Source organism: Hibiscus syriacus, unplaced genomic scaffold (genome assembly GCF_006381635.1).
Source record: "Hibiscus syriacus cultivar Baekdansim isolate YM2019G1 unplaced genomic scaffold, ASM638163v2 tig00112471_pilon, whole genome shotgun sequence".
NCBI lineage: Eukaryota > Viridiplantae > Streptophyta > Magnoliopsida > Malvales > Malvaceae > Hibiscus > Hibiscus syriacus.
This window is the reverse complement of record NW_024063340.1, coordinates 25,649-44,683: the sequence shown is the minus strand read 5'-3', so window position 1 is coordinate 44,683 and position 19,035 is coordinate 25,649. Positions and strand designations below refer to the sequence as shown.

Here is a 19,035-nt window from a genome sequence, read left to right as displayed (position 1 = left end):
TAAATTTGATCTACAGGACAAATGTTACCCTTTTGCATTAAAAATTCAACTAAAATTTTAGGGCAAACAATACGTTTAATATCTTAACTATTACTTTTATTCCATTTTAGTAATTAAACTTTATTTTATTTTAAAATCATATCTAATATTTAGTTTATGTTTCAATTTGTTACTCACCGTTAAAAAATTAATTTAATTACCGATGCTATAATTTTTATTTTTTTTAATGATAACGTGACATTACCTTACGGTGACACGTCAATATCATCGTTAAGTTTTTAATGATGGGTGCCAAAAATGAAACAAAAACTAAAAGTTAAGTCTGATTTTGAAATAAAATAAAGTTTAAGTACCAAAATGAAATAAAAGTAATAATTCAGATACTAAATGTGTAGTTTACCCAAAAATTGTATTTATGTATCAGATTTAGCCAATCAATGAACATCACATATTTTTAAAATAAGATTAAGAACATAACAAAAGAGAAACATAAAGTATGTAAATAACACCAAACACTATTTACGCGGTTCGAATCAAATTGATTTTGATTATATTCCTGTAGTCTTATTTAGACAGAAATTTATTAAATCAATTTCAACAAAAACAACGTTTTCATTCTAACGTATAACTATTTTAATTTTTTATTATTAAATTAATTAACTTTAAAATAATTAAATTAGAAGAATACCATCTTTATAGTTTATACAGGCAATGACAAATTTAAATCTAAAATCCAAAATTAAAAGGAAACTTCATATGCATCATAATTAATGTTACAATGCACAGACTTTGGGGGGGGGGGAATAACTAAGTTGACCCAACCCTATAAATTATCCTGTAAAATCTTCATAATATTGAAGTCACTGGTTAAATACTGATCTTTAACTCCAAAGCCATGCATACAACAAACACTTGCTTCCATCTTCTACTCGAGCAATGATCGGTACACGGACTGGTTCGATATATAATTCTTGAAATTCGAATTTAGGTAAGAATCAAACCTCGCGTATAAGAAAAGGGGCCGTCCTCATCCTCGTCCTCCCACGTCATAGCTTTGTAAATTACAGAGTTTTAATCCTTGAATGCATAACGTTGTGTTCATATATACGCAAGTGAGCTCCGGTCGAGTTCAGGTTGAGGGCGACCACGAGTTGGTGTTGGTGGTCTTTGGATGTTCAGTTCCTGCAGTGCCGATGGAAATATATTACGTGTTCATGTACTTGCAGTGGGCAGGGATGTTTTTATATATCAATATAAGCATTACCTGCATCCAATTGTCGTCTCCGACACGCTCTGGCGATGTTTCCGGAGATTGAATGGGAGGTGGCAAAGGATGTATTAGTTTTGGGACGATAACCAGTCCTCTACCTACGACCAATATGGCTCCGGCATTGTTTGCGGTACCTAGACGTATATATACGTAACAGATTAGGAAGCAGAAAATTTGCACCATAGGTTTACTCGCTGTATTTTACTTACCACAATAGTTTGTTGCAGAAAAAAGAGTAATCAATTGCCCCTGAGCGAATCGCTCAAACCCGTCCATTACACATTCATGGGCTCTTATAATAAGCTGTAGCTTGTTTTTCTTACAGAAGTCCGTGACTCGATCCGGCTGCACACAGCAACGTGAATCATTGCAGGTTCGTGCACATGTATATGAAAAGAGTTCAATTTAACATGACATGATTTGAGGAAGTGCGCGCGACTTAAACATGCGTTGTTTGAAACTCTGATCACGTAATCGAAACATCGAGTAAATTCGAACAGATACAATGTGTGATCCGAAGGATTGCCTTGACACATTCAATAAACTATTTTACACAGTAATAACATGCATACCCCAAAAGTGACAAGACCAGGACCTCTGGCGTTCGGTCTCAAGCCTTCTATGCTGTCATTTTCTGTCGGATCGGACCTGAATAAGCAAATCAAGCCAAAATTAATCCATAGAAAGATTTTTTTTAATTGTATAGGTAGATCCAAAAAAAGCTTACCATAGCAAGTCCATCAAAATAATGGATCCTGCATCCATTGTTATCGGTCGCTCAAGTTTCTCTATTTGTTCAACTGAATGTATAGATCTTCCTATGCCACCATGCATGCAAATGATTTTCTTTTCGATAAGAGCAGCAAGTGGAAGATAATTGAATAGTTGATTGAACCGCGTCCATGCCCATATACCATCATTCTCCCCCTATAAATAAATAACAGTGAGCACACTTTCCTCGGAGAAGGTATTTAATTAATCCACATATGCACACTCATACGAACCATTCTCTCGATGCACTCGATACGAAAGCCAAAGAGTGCATTTATGTCAGCAGCCTCATGATTTCCACGAATCAAGTGAACATTTTCAGGATACTCAATCTGTACAATCATTACAAACAAGATAAAGGAATAAAATTAATTAAACAACAAAAGGTTGCAATCATAGTCAAATTTAAGGCTCATTTAGTCCGGAGCTTGCCTTAAGAGCAAGAAGCAATGTAATTGTCTCCAAGCTGTGCTGTCCTCGATCGACATAATCTCCTAAAAACAGATAATCGATGTACCTAAAACATAAATTTTAAAGAAAAACTTTCAGAACCAGTAATATCATAATAGGAAGCAACAGTTGTAGGCCTTAAGTTTCGATTTTGACAAGGAGTTATCTGATTTGCATGGACGGAAAGAGCATCAAACTTACGTAATATCTCCTGCAGTCGAAGGAAATCCATATTCATCAAATAGCCGCATTAGATCACCGAACTGTCCATGAAGATCACCGAAGACTTTTACTGGAGCTTTTAACTGAAGGACCGAGGGTTCTTGCATAAATAGCTGTTCGGCAGCATAACAGAGCTCACCCACTTCATAAGAATCCAAGAAAAACCTCCTATTTACTGGAGCTTTCCAGTTCCGGGGCCTAAGCAATGCAGAAATGACCTGTAAAATGATTGTAGATATTAAACAATGTTTTAAAAAAGTTTCTAATAGAAAACTAATTAATTCCACTTGCCTTTTTATGCAAGCCCTGCGGAGACCTCTGTCTAGCGAACTTTTTGGTAGGGTAGGATAAGTCGTTATTAGAGGGAATCATCCTTCGGCTCTCATTTTCAAACTGGTCCAAAGATAGTTGTCTAACCATCCCACCCAGGTTCCCAATCGTCTCTTTGGCGACCACAACCTGTGTGTGGGGGGGGGGGGAAAGCATTAGAATTATGTAGCTGGACAATTAGAAAACCATACAGACATGCGACTTGAAGTATACATACAGCTCGAGGATGAAGGTGAACATCAGCCTCATTATCGCTAGCACCTGAAGCTGTTTCAGCAGCGGGTGAGTTGTCATCAGAGACGGATGTTTCCTCTGCCGGAACAGCAGACGCAGCCTGTGCGGCTTGCCATACGGCGTTTGCCGCCGCAGCTTCAGCAGCAGAAGCCTCCCTCAGTTTCTCCAAAGAAGTTTTGTCCATGCTATAAGGTAAAGATTAATAATCAATCAGTACTCCCACAATGTTCACGTATGAGAGAGAGAGTCGTTGAGTCAGACCTCAAGCTAGCAGATGAAGAAAACTCTTGACCATCATCTGAAGTTGGAGACGTTCCAAATGGGCTTAAGTTTGGCTGGTTAAATCTGGGGCTGGACAAATTCGAGGCTCTCTCGGGGGATAATATAGGTGAATTCATGTCAGACTGGAATGGTGAATTTTTCTGCAACTAGGAAATCATCCAACAACATATCTGCAGAAAATAAAATAATAAATCATGAAAGCATTCACGGCTAGAATTGACGCACAGGAATAGATAAATGATCTAAATTTATAGCTTTTATTTTTGACAAAAAAAAGTCGAAAGCAAGCTAAACGCATTGTCACTACAAAGAGCAGAGCTGTTACACATCTGTGAGAGAAATGTGCGCAAATTTTCAGGTACAACCATTTCCTTACCTCCTCTAAGCCCACCATAAATATATATCCGAACACCAACAGATGCAGATGCATGGCGACAACGGCGCATAAGTTCCAAAGATGGATCATATTCTACATGTCCCTTAGTGTTCTTTGAGGAAGTCACAAGCCCATTCCTGTCCAACCATACTCCAGCAGCAGTATCCAGTACTACGAGACAAAGCGAATAAAGGAAATAAACTTATTTGAGATACGCACAACACCACACTCTTCAGACAATTATTTCAAGATGAGACACAAAAGCTTACCTGTAACAGTTGCTTCACCTTCTATTGCACGCCCTCCTCTAAGCACACCTCCAGTAACATGCAACCGTGCGCCAACAAAAACCTGGTAGAAAGAAAATATCAGGCCGACCGTTTTTGAAGCAAGAAAGCGATGCAGGCCTATAAAAACTGAATCTTATGTTCTTAACAACTATATGCAATAGCAGTGGCATCAACTTACCGCAGCATGCTGGTACCTTGGTGAAGGGGAAACTCCAGGCGCAAGAGTCCATTCCCATTGACCATTTCTGTGCATAAGCAGCCCGAATGCATCTGATAGAGGCTGTTGAAGTACATATATAATCAATAAAAACAGCATCTCACATCAGAAAACTGATAGTGTCTTACATTTTATGTAAAATAGAAATTACAGGAACTGTAGCATCTGATCTAAAAGTAGATAGGTATGTACTGTTCACGGCAACAAATCCAAACATTGCAACTTTTATTAAAATAAAGCACAAACTAATAAATAAAGCTTAGCGCAGGATGAACTCTAAGGTCAACAGCTCAAGCCTACGTTATTTGGATTCCGGTTTGAGTATCAATTACAAGTTTGGGTCCAACACGAGTATTTTTAATAAAAATGAAGGGCCAAAAAGAGCACTTTCACTTTCCCCCCAGAAGTGAAGCAGACAATAGTAATACACACATAAAGTACATATTTAATGAGGATTGACCATACCGCCCCAGAGGCATCTCTTCCACCACAAAGCAAAAACATACCATCTGAGCGGGCACTAGCGGTTGCATACCTATAAAATAAGGATAAATGATTGGAATATTTAGAACACAAACTATGAAAACATAAACCAGATAATAGGCCATGTATATTCTTAACAATAAACAGACTCACATTCTAGCACAAGGCTTATCGCCTTCGGGGTTTAGCCTCAACCATATATATGGTTTCTGGCCAGTATCCAAGGCCCAGGAATCTGAAAGAACTCTTTTTCCTATATAGAAATAAAAGAACCTTTGCTCAGATTCCATTGCAACCAAACAAACATCATCCAGAGGAAATCACCAGACGAACATGAAAATTCACAAAATTGGTAATGCTCGATCTCAGTTGCCACATGGTAAGACAAGCAATGTACACAAGTCGTCTTAATACGGAAGGACAATCTTTAGTTCTTTACCCAACACAGATATAAGTAGTTTGGAAACCAAGGAACATCTGGGAACTGATTGAATATATCAGAGCAACCATGTTCCACCAAGTGAAATAATTTCTAAATGGATTTACGATGGTGGGGATGTTGCCGTAGAAGAATGAATGGTGGTCACCAAAGTGAATAAGTTGGCTGAGACAAAAACCTTCATTCCAATTTCTTCATGGCAAATTTTCTAATTTCAATTCATTCTGAAATTAACAATACAGCACGTGATAGATTGTTTGAAGATGGAAAGTGAAATGTTGGTACCATCATTGCCGCTTACAGTGACGAGATATCTCTGGGCAACTAAATCCATGACATGGCCATATCGAGGTCCAGGACCCTGCCCTTGCACAACCACTCTAGCCAAAACAAACCGCCAAATGAAATAATAATCAGATTATAAAGAAAACAACAACAACAGCTAAAAATGATAAGTACGGAATCAAAAAAATAATTAGATTACAAAAAAAAAGCAATTTACAATGAGAAATAGCCAAAAACGAGGAACTGAAACTCACCTATGCCACTTAAACTTATCATTGGTCAGATCAAGCACGTAAAGGTCATCAGTAGAATGACCAGCCGGACCTATCCCACCCTAGCAAATGAATCAGATAACTAGAAAATAAGCAATACGACATAACATCATATAATTGTATCAACTTTTACTGATGATTCTGCAGTTTATTCACCTGAAACACGACCATAGTTCCTACGGCGGCTGCAGCATGAGCTGCCCTTGGAGAAGGCGGCTCTCCAGCTGGTTTGATTCTGCAGATTAGTCAAAAGAAATTATCAGCTAACAATTCTAGCTCGATTTAAATAGAACCAAAAAAAAAGTAGTAGTCACCTGGTCCACTTTCTGGTAAGAACATCGTAAGAATGAACTGAATTGGTGACACCGGCTAATCCTACACAAAAAAAGGGTTAAAAACGATATGTTTAAAAACAAAAATCATATGCCAAGTAAAAAAAACAGTGCTGGATATATATATATATATATATATATATATATATATAGAGAGAGAGAGAGAGAGGTTAACTGATTCCAGGAGCAGATGAGGAAGCGCCACCCTCGATGGCGGTGGCACCACCGAAGAGAATAAGCCGAGGACCACGCGTTTTAGTGGCAGCAACGGCGGTCAGAGTGTAACCACATCGAGGACCAGGCGCATCCTCATCGGAATCCCAATAAGTCTCCAAAGTCCGGTAAGTCGGCGCCGGATATAACCACGGTTTCGAACCCATCCCTACTTCCCAACTCCCAAAACCCAACAAATCCCTTTACAAGCAACTAACACGGCTTCAATTCTGATCTCCTCTCACAATAATAACATTAAAAGCTCTTAAACGAACACAGCAAAAAAAAAAAACAAGATCGGTAGCTGCTTAAATGGTGGGGTGGACCCAGATTTTTCTCGGGACCATCTCTATTTCTTTTTTCTTCCACTTTCTTGATGGGGTTTAGGAAATGAAATCACTGTTGATATAAAATGGAATATTGGAAGTGATTGAACACAGTAAAAATCTAGGCTTTTGTCAATGGATGGGAGAGAGATAAAGCGGGGAAGGTGGGAGGAGCAGGAAAAAAAGAAAGATGAATTGCGAAAATTGAAGTCTGTGCTTTCGGGACATTCACATGTCACTGAATGACCCCACGAAAACTCCCACAAAGAGAAGGTCAACCATTGGAGAGGACTCTGTAAAGCCGTGAAGGATGTTATGGGGATGTGCTTGTATAGCTGTCCCATTTGTTGTAATAAATGAATAAATGTCGATCCTTTTTTTTATTAAAAATCCAAACTTTTAATCATTTTTTCAATGGATTATTAAAAATTCTATTTTTAAAAATATATTATATATTTAAATATTATAACATACTATAAAGTTATAGAATTTTATTAGGTTTGATTCAATTTAAATTTAAATATAATAAAATTTATGTTCTTTTTTTTTTTTAAAAAAAAGTCACTCCTTTATGCTCCTCACGTCTTTTTTACTCCTCTGTAAAGGAAATGATTTTTTCATGAGAGATTGTTTGGAATTTTCTTAATTTTTTATTTTCATTGATAATTCTAAAAACAATAAAGGAGTTTCTTTAAGAAAATCTATAAAATGGTTAATTTGAAATTGTTTCTAAAAATGTTATAGAAAAATACTTTTAGAAATTTTAGTTTAAAATTTGATCGTATAAAATTATTATAAAAATTACTTTTAAAAGAATAAAATATTTATTTTAGATATTTTATTATAAACATTCAAAATATATTAATTTTATTAATATTTAAATTATTTAACATTGTTTTAAAATATATATTGTGATATTGTATATATGTTGAAATTATAATTTTATTAAATCGATTAAATTATAGATTTTTTTAATATTAGTATGTATTTTTTATATGTTGATATAGTTAAAAATTTAAAATATGTAATAAGTGAAATATAATGACCTAATTTTAAGATTTACCTATTAATTAAACAATATTATTTTTTAATCTTGATATATATTCTTAATATGTTATCTAATTACTAAAATGCAATGATTTATATAGCTATACAGTTTTAAATTTAATTATTTTTAAAATTTGAATTTAAATGTCTATTGTTTTTGTCAAAAATAATTTTAAATAGATAAAATATGACAAATCTGTTTTTAAATAATTAAAAAAAATATTGTAGACATTGTTTATAAAATGTAAAAAGTTTGATGACTAAATAAATATAAATAGATAATTTTGTATTTTTGACTAAATTAAGAAATTATAAATTTCAACTTTCAAATAACACATTTTAATTTAGGCTGTAAAGCACTTCTAACATGAAAAAAATATGGATTGTTATGCACATTTTACTTTAGATTTTTTTAATACATAATGCAAAAATATGATCTAAATAATCGACTGAAACAAGAAAAAAAACGGTGATTATAATATATATATATATATATATATATATATATCCTCTAGTTGAGTTTACAACTTTTGGATTGTATTTTTTTTTAAAGAGTAACGATCCTAAACAAATAAATATTACTATAATTTATTTTTGTTGTACTTCCGGTTTTAAGGTTTTGTCTTGACTAATCTGGACCGACCAGAGGCGGGGCTAGAGGCAGCACAACATGTGCGACCGAACAGGGGCCCAGAATAGCAAGGGCCCATGTACGACCGAACAGGGGCCCAAAATAGCAAGAGCCCAAAAAAAATTAGATTTATTATAATAAAAATCTTATTTTTTTTTTGTCTAACTCTACCTTACGAGAAATGAGTTCATCTTCATGATCTCTCTATCCCATACCGTTAGGATTTAAGTCAGTAATATCACCAATCTCTCTATATATATTGTATTCAAGCTTTGTAATTTTTACTAAGGGCCTCTTTTTAAGAATTTGCATAGGCCCTCCAACGTCCTAGCTCCGGCCCTGGGACCGACTCACATCTAGGGATGGGGGTTTTTTCTTCACCCAACCCGACCACAGAATGATAACTCCTCCACCCGAGACCCGACCCGCATGAAACAAGATTTCACCCGACCTGACCCCGACCGGATATAAAACTTAAAAACCCGGTCCGAAATAATAAAAAAAATATTTTTATTCAATAAAAACAATGACTTAATTAAAAAATAATATATAAAGGGGTATTATTGTAATTATTTCTAAATATATAAGGTAAAATTATTTTTTTTGGTCGGGTATTTTCATCTTGAACCCGACCAAACATCACATTTAAAAAACCCGACTCGACTCGAACCCAATTTTTTTTTTTTTTAAAATGACTCGATCGGGTTCGGGACCCATGCCCATCCCTACCCATATCGCATATCTGACTTTGGCAAGTGAGTATATATATTTTTTATTTAATCACTGATATTTGATTTATTAACTGATTATTTTAGATTATATTATACATATACTTTTTATAGTGTAATCTTCTCGACCCATTTTACTCCATTTACAAAATTAAAATTCAAACTCTTTAATTTATTTAAGGGATAAAGTGCATTATCCGATTCGACCAACTGATTATTGATTTTCTTTTATTATTTATGATGTTGGGTATAAAATATATTTTATAAATCGAGATTAAACCTTCAATTCGATTATTAAAGAGTTAAGTAAACAATTTATCACATTAAATTTCATGATTATTGATATGTCAATTAATACCAAATATTAACCCTTATTATTATAGTACAATATGTTTTTAAAAAAATCGTGTATAAAATTGTAAATAAGAGTGCACATTGACGAATTCTTGGGGTGATAATAAGAATCGATCTAATTATGGTTCAAATGCCGAGTCGCAGCCGTCTGATTGTTAAAATCAATCGGTCAATCCCTTTGAAAACTAGATTGAATCCTTAATCATGTTGAACGCATTAAGTATAAACGGAACACATCCATGCAAGTTAGTTGAATAAAAAGAAAATAAAAGAAAAATCGAATTTTATGAAGTTTAAATCAAGTTATTAAAGAAAATTTTGAATTTTAATTTACGAATGACAAAAAGGAAAGATCAACAAGACTGGGTAATGTTAATTAGAGATAGAATAATTAATTTAATTTAAAATTGAATTAAAAGAATAATTACAAGAACGAGTTTATGTAATATTAATTAGAGACATAATTCATCTGAGAGACGAGATATAACTCCCTTATGAAAATAATTCATCCACTTACTATATCATTTTGAGAGAGACCTTCCCACAAAAGAAATATTTCGGTCATAAACTTTTGATAAGATCTTATGGTAAATCCGAAAGATTTGTCGGTGTCAAATTTATTACTTAACGATTATATTTTGACTCCCTATTAACCTACAACTAGCAAAAAAGATCCTAAGCCTCACATTAGCCCACACAAAGGATGAATATATAAATGATATGAAAAAGTGGGGGCTTTCTCCTCTAGAATTCATTGAAAATCTTCACCCGTTTATCGAACTTATCTATTATTGTTATATATATATATATATATATATATATATATATATCAATTTGGTATTTTCAAATAATTATTTATCGAAACATTATTGGGTTTTTTTTAACTAAATCGAAACAATATTGTTTTACTGTGTATTTTTGTCTTATGTGGTATGTATGATTAATAGGATTAAAATTTTAATGATATAGTAATAAAAGTAATCATAATATTATTAATTTGTCATTTTTATTTTTATTTTCTTTGAAATATTTTGATCTTAATGTTTTATTTTGGGAAGGCATTCACCCCATGGCACCGAAGGTTGTATGGCATCACCTGGTTTGGTTATCTTGGCGTATCCCTAAGCATAGCATTATCTTATGGAAGGCCATCTTGGATAGGCTCCCTACCTGGGCGAGGCTTATGCGGATGGGATTAGTCGTTGATAATGACAGATGCTTGTTTTGCAACTTGGAGTCTGAGATTAGGAGCCACATATTTTTCGAGTGTGGTTACGCGAAAAGTCTATAGACGACCCTTCTTCAACTCTGTGGTGTCAATCGCAGTGCATGCCACTGGGATGACGAGTTAGCTTGGGCCACGCACTGTTTTAAGGGCAAGTCTCTCATTACGAGAGTGTTAAAGCTCGCTTTGTCAAGTTATGTGTATGGCATTTGGAGAGAAAGGAATGGTAGACTGTTGGGGGGGAACTAGACTATGGAACGAAATCATGGAGAACATTAAAGATGCTATTCGAATCAGGTTGAGTGGCTCCCCTATCAACATAATAGACCTGAAGAATGCTACCCTCTGCGCAAGCTGGAGCATCGCGTGATAACTGTGAAGCGAATCCTTGCTTTTGTTCCTTCTACTCTTATTGTATTTTCTAGTTTCCCTATTGAGTGTTAGCTGAGGGCTTATTGCTTAGTTGGTATTAATGTTTATGTATGAACCTGGTTATCTTGTAGCAGATTTCTGTTTTCTTGGGTAATGAAATTGGATTATCCAAAAAAAATATACTCCTTTGTCCATGGAAATAGTTCGTCAACAAATGAGCAACGCTCACGAATATGAACTTTTTTTGTCCTAAAATGAAATATTAAGGCCAAAATATTTGACAAAAAGGGGTTAAAGTGATTATTTAATTAAACATCAAAAGGCTTTTTTGAATTTTGAAGAATATGGGACTAAATTTATGAGAACAAAAGTGAAAGGGCTAAATCTTTAAATTTGTAGAGAGCATAGGGATTTAGAGCATGCTTTAACCAAAGGTATTTTATATCCAATTAGCGCATAGTTTTATTACAGCGAAGTTCCAAAACCCTAAAACCTAATAACCAAAAATCCTAAGGGTGCGTTTGGTTCACGGAATGTAAGATTACCAGTGGGAATAAAAGATTACCAGGGAATAGGATTACTGGGAATGTTGTATTTTGTGTTTGGTTGGTTTAACAGGAATGTAAGATTACTGTGTTTGGTTAAAGGAATAAAAGATTATTGGAATGTATATTTGACAAAATTGTCCTTATTATATATTTGTATAATATTACAAGTTGTAAAATATTTATATATTTTCTTCAAAAAATTAAATTCATAATATTTATATAATTTTTTTACAAAATTAAAAATATAAAAAAAAGGTTTAATGAAAGGGTAAAATTTTATTTTAACACCCGAACTTCATAAAAAATTTTAATTATAGACTTTTTTTTGTAAATCTAAAATAATTTAAGGATAAATTTATAATTTAACCTTCGTAGAATTTTTATTATTCAATGACAGAATAATGATATTTTGAAAAAAAAAAAAAAATTAAGGGCATTTTAGTCCAAAACGCCGGTAATGTTACAATACCTAAGGGAAGGGAGGTAATGACATTCCCGGTAATATACCCCAAAAAATCTACTATTAATAATAAAATATTACCGGGAATGACATTACCGGCCAAATCAAACGGGGAATGTGGATTCCATTCCCGGGAAATCCCACATTCCCCCGTCCAAACGCCCCCTAAATATAAACAATCCTCCATTTTTGCAGCAAAGCGAAAATGGCAGAAATCAGAGCAGAAGAACAGACTTCAACGATCTCAAAAACCTTCTTGATCAAGCCAAAGCTAAAACCCAAGCCAAGAACCCTGCCTCAAACTCCAGAATCCAAATACTGGTCTTCATTCAAATCCACTCAAATCCCTAACCTCGTCTCCTCCATCTCTTCCCTTTCCTTTTCCCCTTCGCCGCCGCATACTCCGCCTCCGTTTCACTCTTCTCCCCGCCCTCCCTCTCCGGCGGCGACGTTTCACATTCCTCCATCATCTCCTCCTTCTCGACGTCGTTTCTTCTCTTTCCTTCCGTTCCGACGGGCTGCTCTTAGCCGCTTCTGATCTCTCCGGTCTCATCCAAGTCCTCGATGTCTAAACCCGGACCCCACTTCGTAAACTCCGGTCTCATAGCCGCCCGGTTCGGTTCGTTAAGTACCCGGTCCTCGATAAGCTCCATTTGCTCTTCGGAGGGGACGATGCTGTCATTAAATTCTGGGATGTTGCTGGGGAAAGCGTGGTTTTGGACTTGATGGGCCATAAGGATTACGTACGGTGCGGTGATTGTAGTCCGGTAAGTTCCGATTTGTTCGTTACTGGTTCTTATGATCATACTGTTAAGGTCTGGGATGTTAGAGTCGAGAATTCGAAGTCGGTTTTGGAGGTGAACCATGGGAAACCAGTGGAAGACGTGATTTATTTGCCTTCGGGTGGGTTAATTGCAACTGCTGGTGGGAATTCAGTGAAGATATGGGATTTGATTGGGGGCGGGAGGATGGTTCATTCGATGGAAAGTCGCAACAAAACTGTTACATCGATTTGTGTAGGAAGAACTAGGAAGGAAAGTTGTGGGATGAATCTATGGAAGATAGGATTTTGAGTATTGGTTTAGATGGTTACATGAAGGTTTTTGATTATGGTAATATGAAGGTTACCCATTCAATGCGATTTCCTGCACCTCTTATGGCGGTTAGTTTTTCACCTGATTGTAGGACTAGAGTGATCGGAACATCGAATGGGATCATATTTGCAGGGAGAAGGAAAGGGAAGGAGAACGTGGAGAGTGGAGGAAGGGGAAACGTTTTAGTTTCGAAATCGTATCTGAACCTGAACGACAGGTTTTGAGGCCTACGTATTTTAGGTATTTTCACAGAGGACAGAGTGAGAAGCCAGCCGAAGGGGATTATTTGGTGATGAGAAATAAGAAGATCAAGCTGGCTGAGCATGATAAGTTATTAAAGAAGTTTAGGCATAAGGATGGGTTGGTTTCGGTTTTGAATAAGAGGAACCGGGAGAATGTGATTGCTGTAATGGAGGAGTTGGTGACAAGGAAGAAGTTATTGAAATGTGTATCGAATTTGGATGCAGACGAGCTCGGATTATTGTTGATGTTTTTGAGTAAGAATGCCACAATGCCAAGGTATTTTAGTTTGTTGATGGGGCTGACAAAGAAGGTTATTGAAATCAGGGCCGAAGATATTCGAACTTCAGATGCTTTGAAGGGTCATATTCGAAATCTTAAGCAGTCGATCGAGGAAGAGCTAAGGATACAGCACTCCTTGCAGGAAATACGGGGTATGATCTCTCCTTTATTAAGGATTGCTGGAAGAAGATAAAACTATTTAAGCTCGTTTCTCTATCACTTGGTTTTGCTTTACATTAGAATTTTCACGACGAAAGAAGTTCTTCAGTTTAGTTTAATTTTCTTGTGTTATTGAAGGAAATAGAGCTATCTTGCTAAGAAATATCATTATCATTCTCATTCTCACTTTTTTTTTGCTAATGCTCTCTTTTCATCACATCCTTTTTCTTATGTAGTTATATATTACACGTATATACACCTATAACCCGAAATCCCTAAATCGAAGCATTTAAGCATGTTCGAACCTATGCTTCAAGGATGTTGCAGTAGTGACAATGTCATCCAAGCTTATATTTGGTGGGGATGCTGCACACTGGAAAACAGTTAACAGCACAGGCCGATGCAGGGCCAAATTAAACACAAGAATCAGGTAGAAAAGAGAATCAGGTAAAAGCTTAACTGGGATGGCCTTGCCCAATCAAAGGAATCAGGGACTAAAATCATAATTTGACCAGTATATTAGTTTCAGTTATTTTAACTCTAAAATAGAATTAGAAACTAAGAAATTTGTTGTTTAGTAATTTATTTTAATTACTGATGTAAAATCCCCGACTGACTTCATTGAATTAGTAAAAAATGTTAATCGGATATGGACTCAGATAAGATTTCAAATTAAAAATTCTCTCTAATGGAAGTTCTGTCATTAGTACCTTATTCATAGACTTTTCTTGTTATGATAAATATCATGTTATAAATTTAATTGTCCGAAATTATAAATCCTAAATTAGATCATTAATAGGAAATATAAATAAAATATTTAAATTATATAAAAATATAAATTTTCTAAAGATGCGATCGCACTCTAACCTCTTTCGATCCAATCCATCCTTATGACATTATATTCATATATGATATACACGTTAAACATAGATTTATACTATCTTCTTTTTGTGCTATACAAACAGAGATTTAATTCTCAAATGAGGTTTGCGTGGCCTAATGGATAAGGCGCTCGCCTCCGGAGCGAGAGATTGTGGGTTCAAGTCCCACTGTAAACATTCTCAACCGAAATGGTGACGTTTTGGTATTGGAATTGTTTGCAAATATTAGCGGTATTGCTATTATTTGCTCTGTCAAATCTGGGGATAGTGATTTCTTTCACTCTGTTGTCTATGGATGTATGAAGCTGAAGAAAGGAAAAGCTTATGGGTTAGATCTCCAGCAGCAGGTTTCTAGAGGTATTGGATCTTGCCCTTGGTTGATTGCTGGAGACTTCAATGTCTCCATTGATCCCAAGGAGAGTTCTCAGTTCTGACTAGAATGGTAGCCGGGGTTTTAGATTTAGCACTAGGGTTTAGGGTTTTTAGAGTTTGAGATCTATAGTTTTTTTTTTAAATAGTGAAGGTAATATTACAATGTAGTATCTATTCGTAATCATTTTTAATCATTGACAACGAACACTCACCTTACAGATGTAGTTATTCGAACCCAGAATCTCTAGGGAGATCAACACTCTCCTTTATCACCGAGGCCACTTGATAAGTTCAGTTTAAGATTTATAGTCTATAATACTGAAAAGATTCATTATAATGGCAATTGTCTCAACATAATTTGCTCTATTTATAACATAATGATCTAACTTGAAGTATCTAATGTCTCGTCTGACTAAACTAATTTGTTGTTGATTTTAATCTCTAATCTTTAATGTGGTTAAAATAACATTCACAGTACTTACATCCCTATCAATCACATTTCGAGGAATCACATTCTATTGGAATCATAACGTGGGAAAGCACCAAACACCAATTTTGCGCTGGTCTAAGGAATAAAATGCTCATGTCTAATATGACTACTTAAAAAAATAAAAAAATCCAGACATCATAAGTAATAATCATAAATTATTCTTAAACAGTTCCTTGTTCAAGACCTTAACTGTTCTGAAACAATAAAGACGAGGCATGAACATCAACACGGAAAAAGCACCCCCAACTATAAGTACACCCTTTTTATTTCTAAAAATAGTGACAAAAAACATCATATTTAGCTTCATAATTATATGGCCAAACCCCACCGAAAAAAACAAAAAAGAATTGATGAACAATTTTATGAATGATGAAGTGTATCCCAAATTTGACTGGGCGCCTGAATCTAAAATTTTGGTTTCTATGATTGAATAGTGATATGGAATTCTGAATCATGAAATATACAAATTTGTTGGCAATGAGGGCTGCTTTGTGCCATGTCTGTATTATTGTAAATGAAAATGAACTATCCAAATCACTAGATGGCGTTTTTTTTATCATCGTCGTTATTATATGATCATTTTTCTCCTTTTTATGATCTCTCCGCAGAATTAAGATATATTATTTCTTTTTCTTTTTTATGATCTTTCAACCATTCAGATTTGATTCTCTACCACGATAAATCCTTCAAAGGGAATTGAAAAGTCTCTGTGTGATAGGGAAATCACAAGAAACTTTTGTATAAGTTTACCCGAAATATTAAACAAAACAAAAGCACAATAAGAATTCCGCTTCACAAACTTTTGATAGGAAAACTCGGTGTTTGTGCCGTTCAATATTTCGGATTTTTTTATAAATTTATTTGGATAAATATTAAATTAAATATTTTGATATAATCACACGATTAGTTATTGTTATTTATGTATTTTTTCAGTTTAGTCATATTTTTAATAAATTAAAATAAATTTAATCCTCCAATTGAATGATGTCACATATCACGTGTCATCATTCGATTTGGAGACTAACTTTAAGTTAATATATATATAAATATTTATACACTAAGATACAAAATATATACATTACGTTGTCTATTGTATGTCAAGTATTGGTTTTGACTCAATGATTAGGTATATGCTTGATTTCCCAATAGACCTAATTTGAACTCCTTTAACCTTAATTTGCTCTATAGACCCAAGTTTGTTTTCTTTCCAATAGGCCCAAGTATTGGTCTTGTCTATTGACACGTGACATCGTTCGATTGGGGGATTATATTTATTTTAATTTATTAAGTATGACTAAATTAAGAGAATATATAAATAATATTAACCAAATATGTGATCATATCAAAATAAAACGTCACGTAATCTGTTAACGAAAGTTAACCGTGGTAACCACATCACAATTAACTAAAAACGAAAAATGATCATATTTTAACTAAATAAAAGTAAAAGTGATCCTATATTACATTAACTAAAAACGACAGTTAACTACCGTTTTGGCCTTGTTTTGTACAATTATATTCCCTTATTTAATTTGTGCAATTATTTAAAATTATACACTTCTTCTTAAAAGAATTGATCGAATCTGATTTCATATGTATGAAATGATTAATTTTTTTTGAATATATATTATTTTATAATAGTTTTGGATTTTTTCCCCATTTGTAGTATTTGTCATTTTCACCTCTTCAAATTAATTATTTGGTCTAATTCGCATACCTAATCCTCAAATAATATCATCATTCTAAATTGATCTCTAAACTTTAAAGTATATTATATGTCAATCCTCAAACAAATTAAGTTTCTATTATATGTCAATCCTCAAACTATTAATATCATTCTATTTTGACCATTCTAGTAATACCATTCTATTTTAAATTAATCCTCAAATAATAACATCATTCTAAATTGATCTCTAAACTTTAAAGTATTATATGTCAACCCTCAAACAAATTTAATTTGTTTTTAAAGACCCTTATTTTTTTTTTTATAAAATCACGAGTTTATTTTTCGGAACCTTCAAAAATAGATTAAGTTTCTTTAACCTATAAATTAATGTAACATTAATGAAGGGTGTTGGATTAAAATCTATAATTGTGGGCACATATGTATAATGTTATCGTAAATGATAAAACAAAATTAAGTGATCAATTATATTATATGTGTCATAGGTATTAAAGTGTCACAAAAATAATGGGAATATACTATAATTTGTATTTACAATTTGATGATGGACAAAATTCTAAATACTTAATAGATTGACTTAATATTTAATCAATATAAGAGGCCGTGATCTCTTAAAAAAGGTTAATTTGTATTTTCTTAACCCTTAATAGAGTTTATACTCAAGACAAACCTACCATCTTGAAAGATCCCAACCTTCTAAGTGATCTCTAACAATAAATTCAGTTACATTTTCGTAAATCTAATATATTATTCTTAATAATTTGACATAATTAAATTATAGTTAAATTTTATATTTGTTATGATTTAATTTAATATAAGAAAGATCCAATAAAATTATATCTAAAAAATATATGAATGACATGGCAATACACATAAATAGTTGATTATATTTGTTTATACATATTATTAGAGACTTGACTTGGAGTTGGATGGTGACATATTACTTTATTTTATATAAAAGTCGGTTTGAGTTGGCTCATTTGCTTACTGTGGTCTTAGTCATTGCCATGTCCATTTGTGAAGGAAAAGTAGTAATTTTGCACCTTAAATTTAAATTATTTATGGGTAAATTTTTACTTCGTTTTAATCATCTAATTATTTTTTTGTCACTTGACACGTTAATTCGTTGATCTGACACTATTTTTGTCATGCGAAACAACTTTCGCAGCGATCGATATTATCTCTCCTCTTTAAAAACCCTTAAATTTTTTATAAAACCCTAATTTACTCATTTGAGTTTCAACCGTGACTATTTTTTCTCCCCATATTTAATTTTTAATCTTCTTCCACTTATCTTTATCATATTTAGGGGTGAATAAAACTCGACTAAACTAAAAAAGTCAATCTTTTCGATTAGACTAGGAGAAGCTCGATCCGTAATTTTATAAACTCAACTTGACTAAAAAATTCAAATTCGAGTCGAGTTATAAAATGGAATTTAAATAATAACTGGAATTTGAATTATTTATGGGTAAACTACATGTTTAGTATATCAATTATCACTTTTGTTCCGTTTTGATAATCTAAATATTTTTTTCCTAAAATCATATCAATTATATTTTTCAATGATGATGTTGTGTTATCGTATAATGACAGATCTGTATCATCGTTAATTTTTTAAAGGCAGGTGACCAAAATGAAACCAAAACTAAACGTTAGGTATGATTTTGAAAAAA

At 33.6% G+C, this 19,035-nt stretch overlaps 1 non-coding gene and 2 pseudogenes across 1 annotated transcript; 2 read left to right on the top strand and 1 right to left on the bottom strand.

Moving 5' to 3' along the window:
- Nucleotides 1–830: 830 nt before the first annotated feature.
- LOC120179997 lies at nt 831–7,037 on the bottom strand (annotated as a pseudogene).
- A 5,289-nt stretch (nt 7,038–12,326) lies between these two features.
- LOC120179954 lies at nt 12,327–14,014 on the top strand (annotated as a pseudogene).
- Nucleotides 14,015–14,917: 903 nt separating this feature from the next.
- Nucleotides 14,918–14,990, top strand: TRNAR-CCG. The gene has a single exon. It is a non-coding gene; the product is annotated as a tRNA-Arg (tRNA).
- Nucleotides 14,991–19,035: the final 4,045 nt, after the last annotated feature.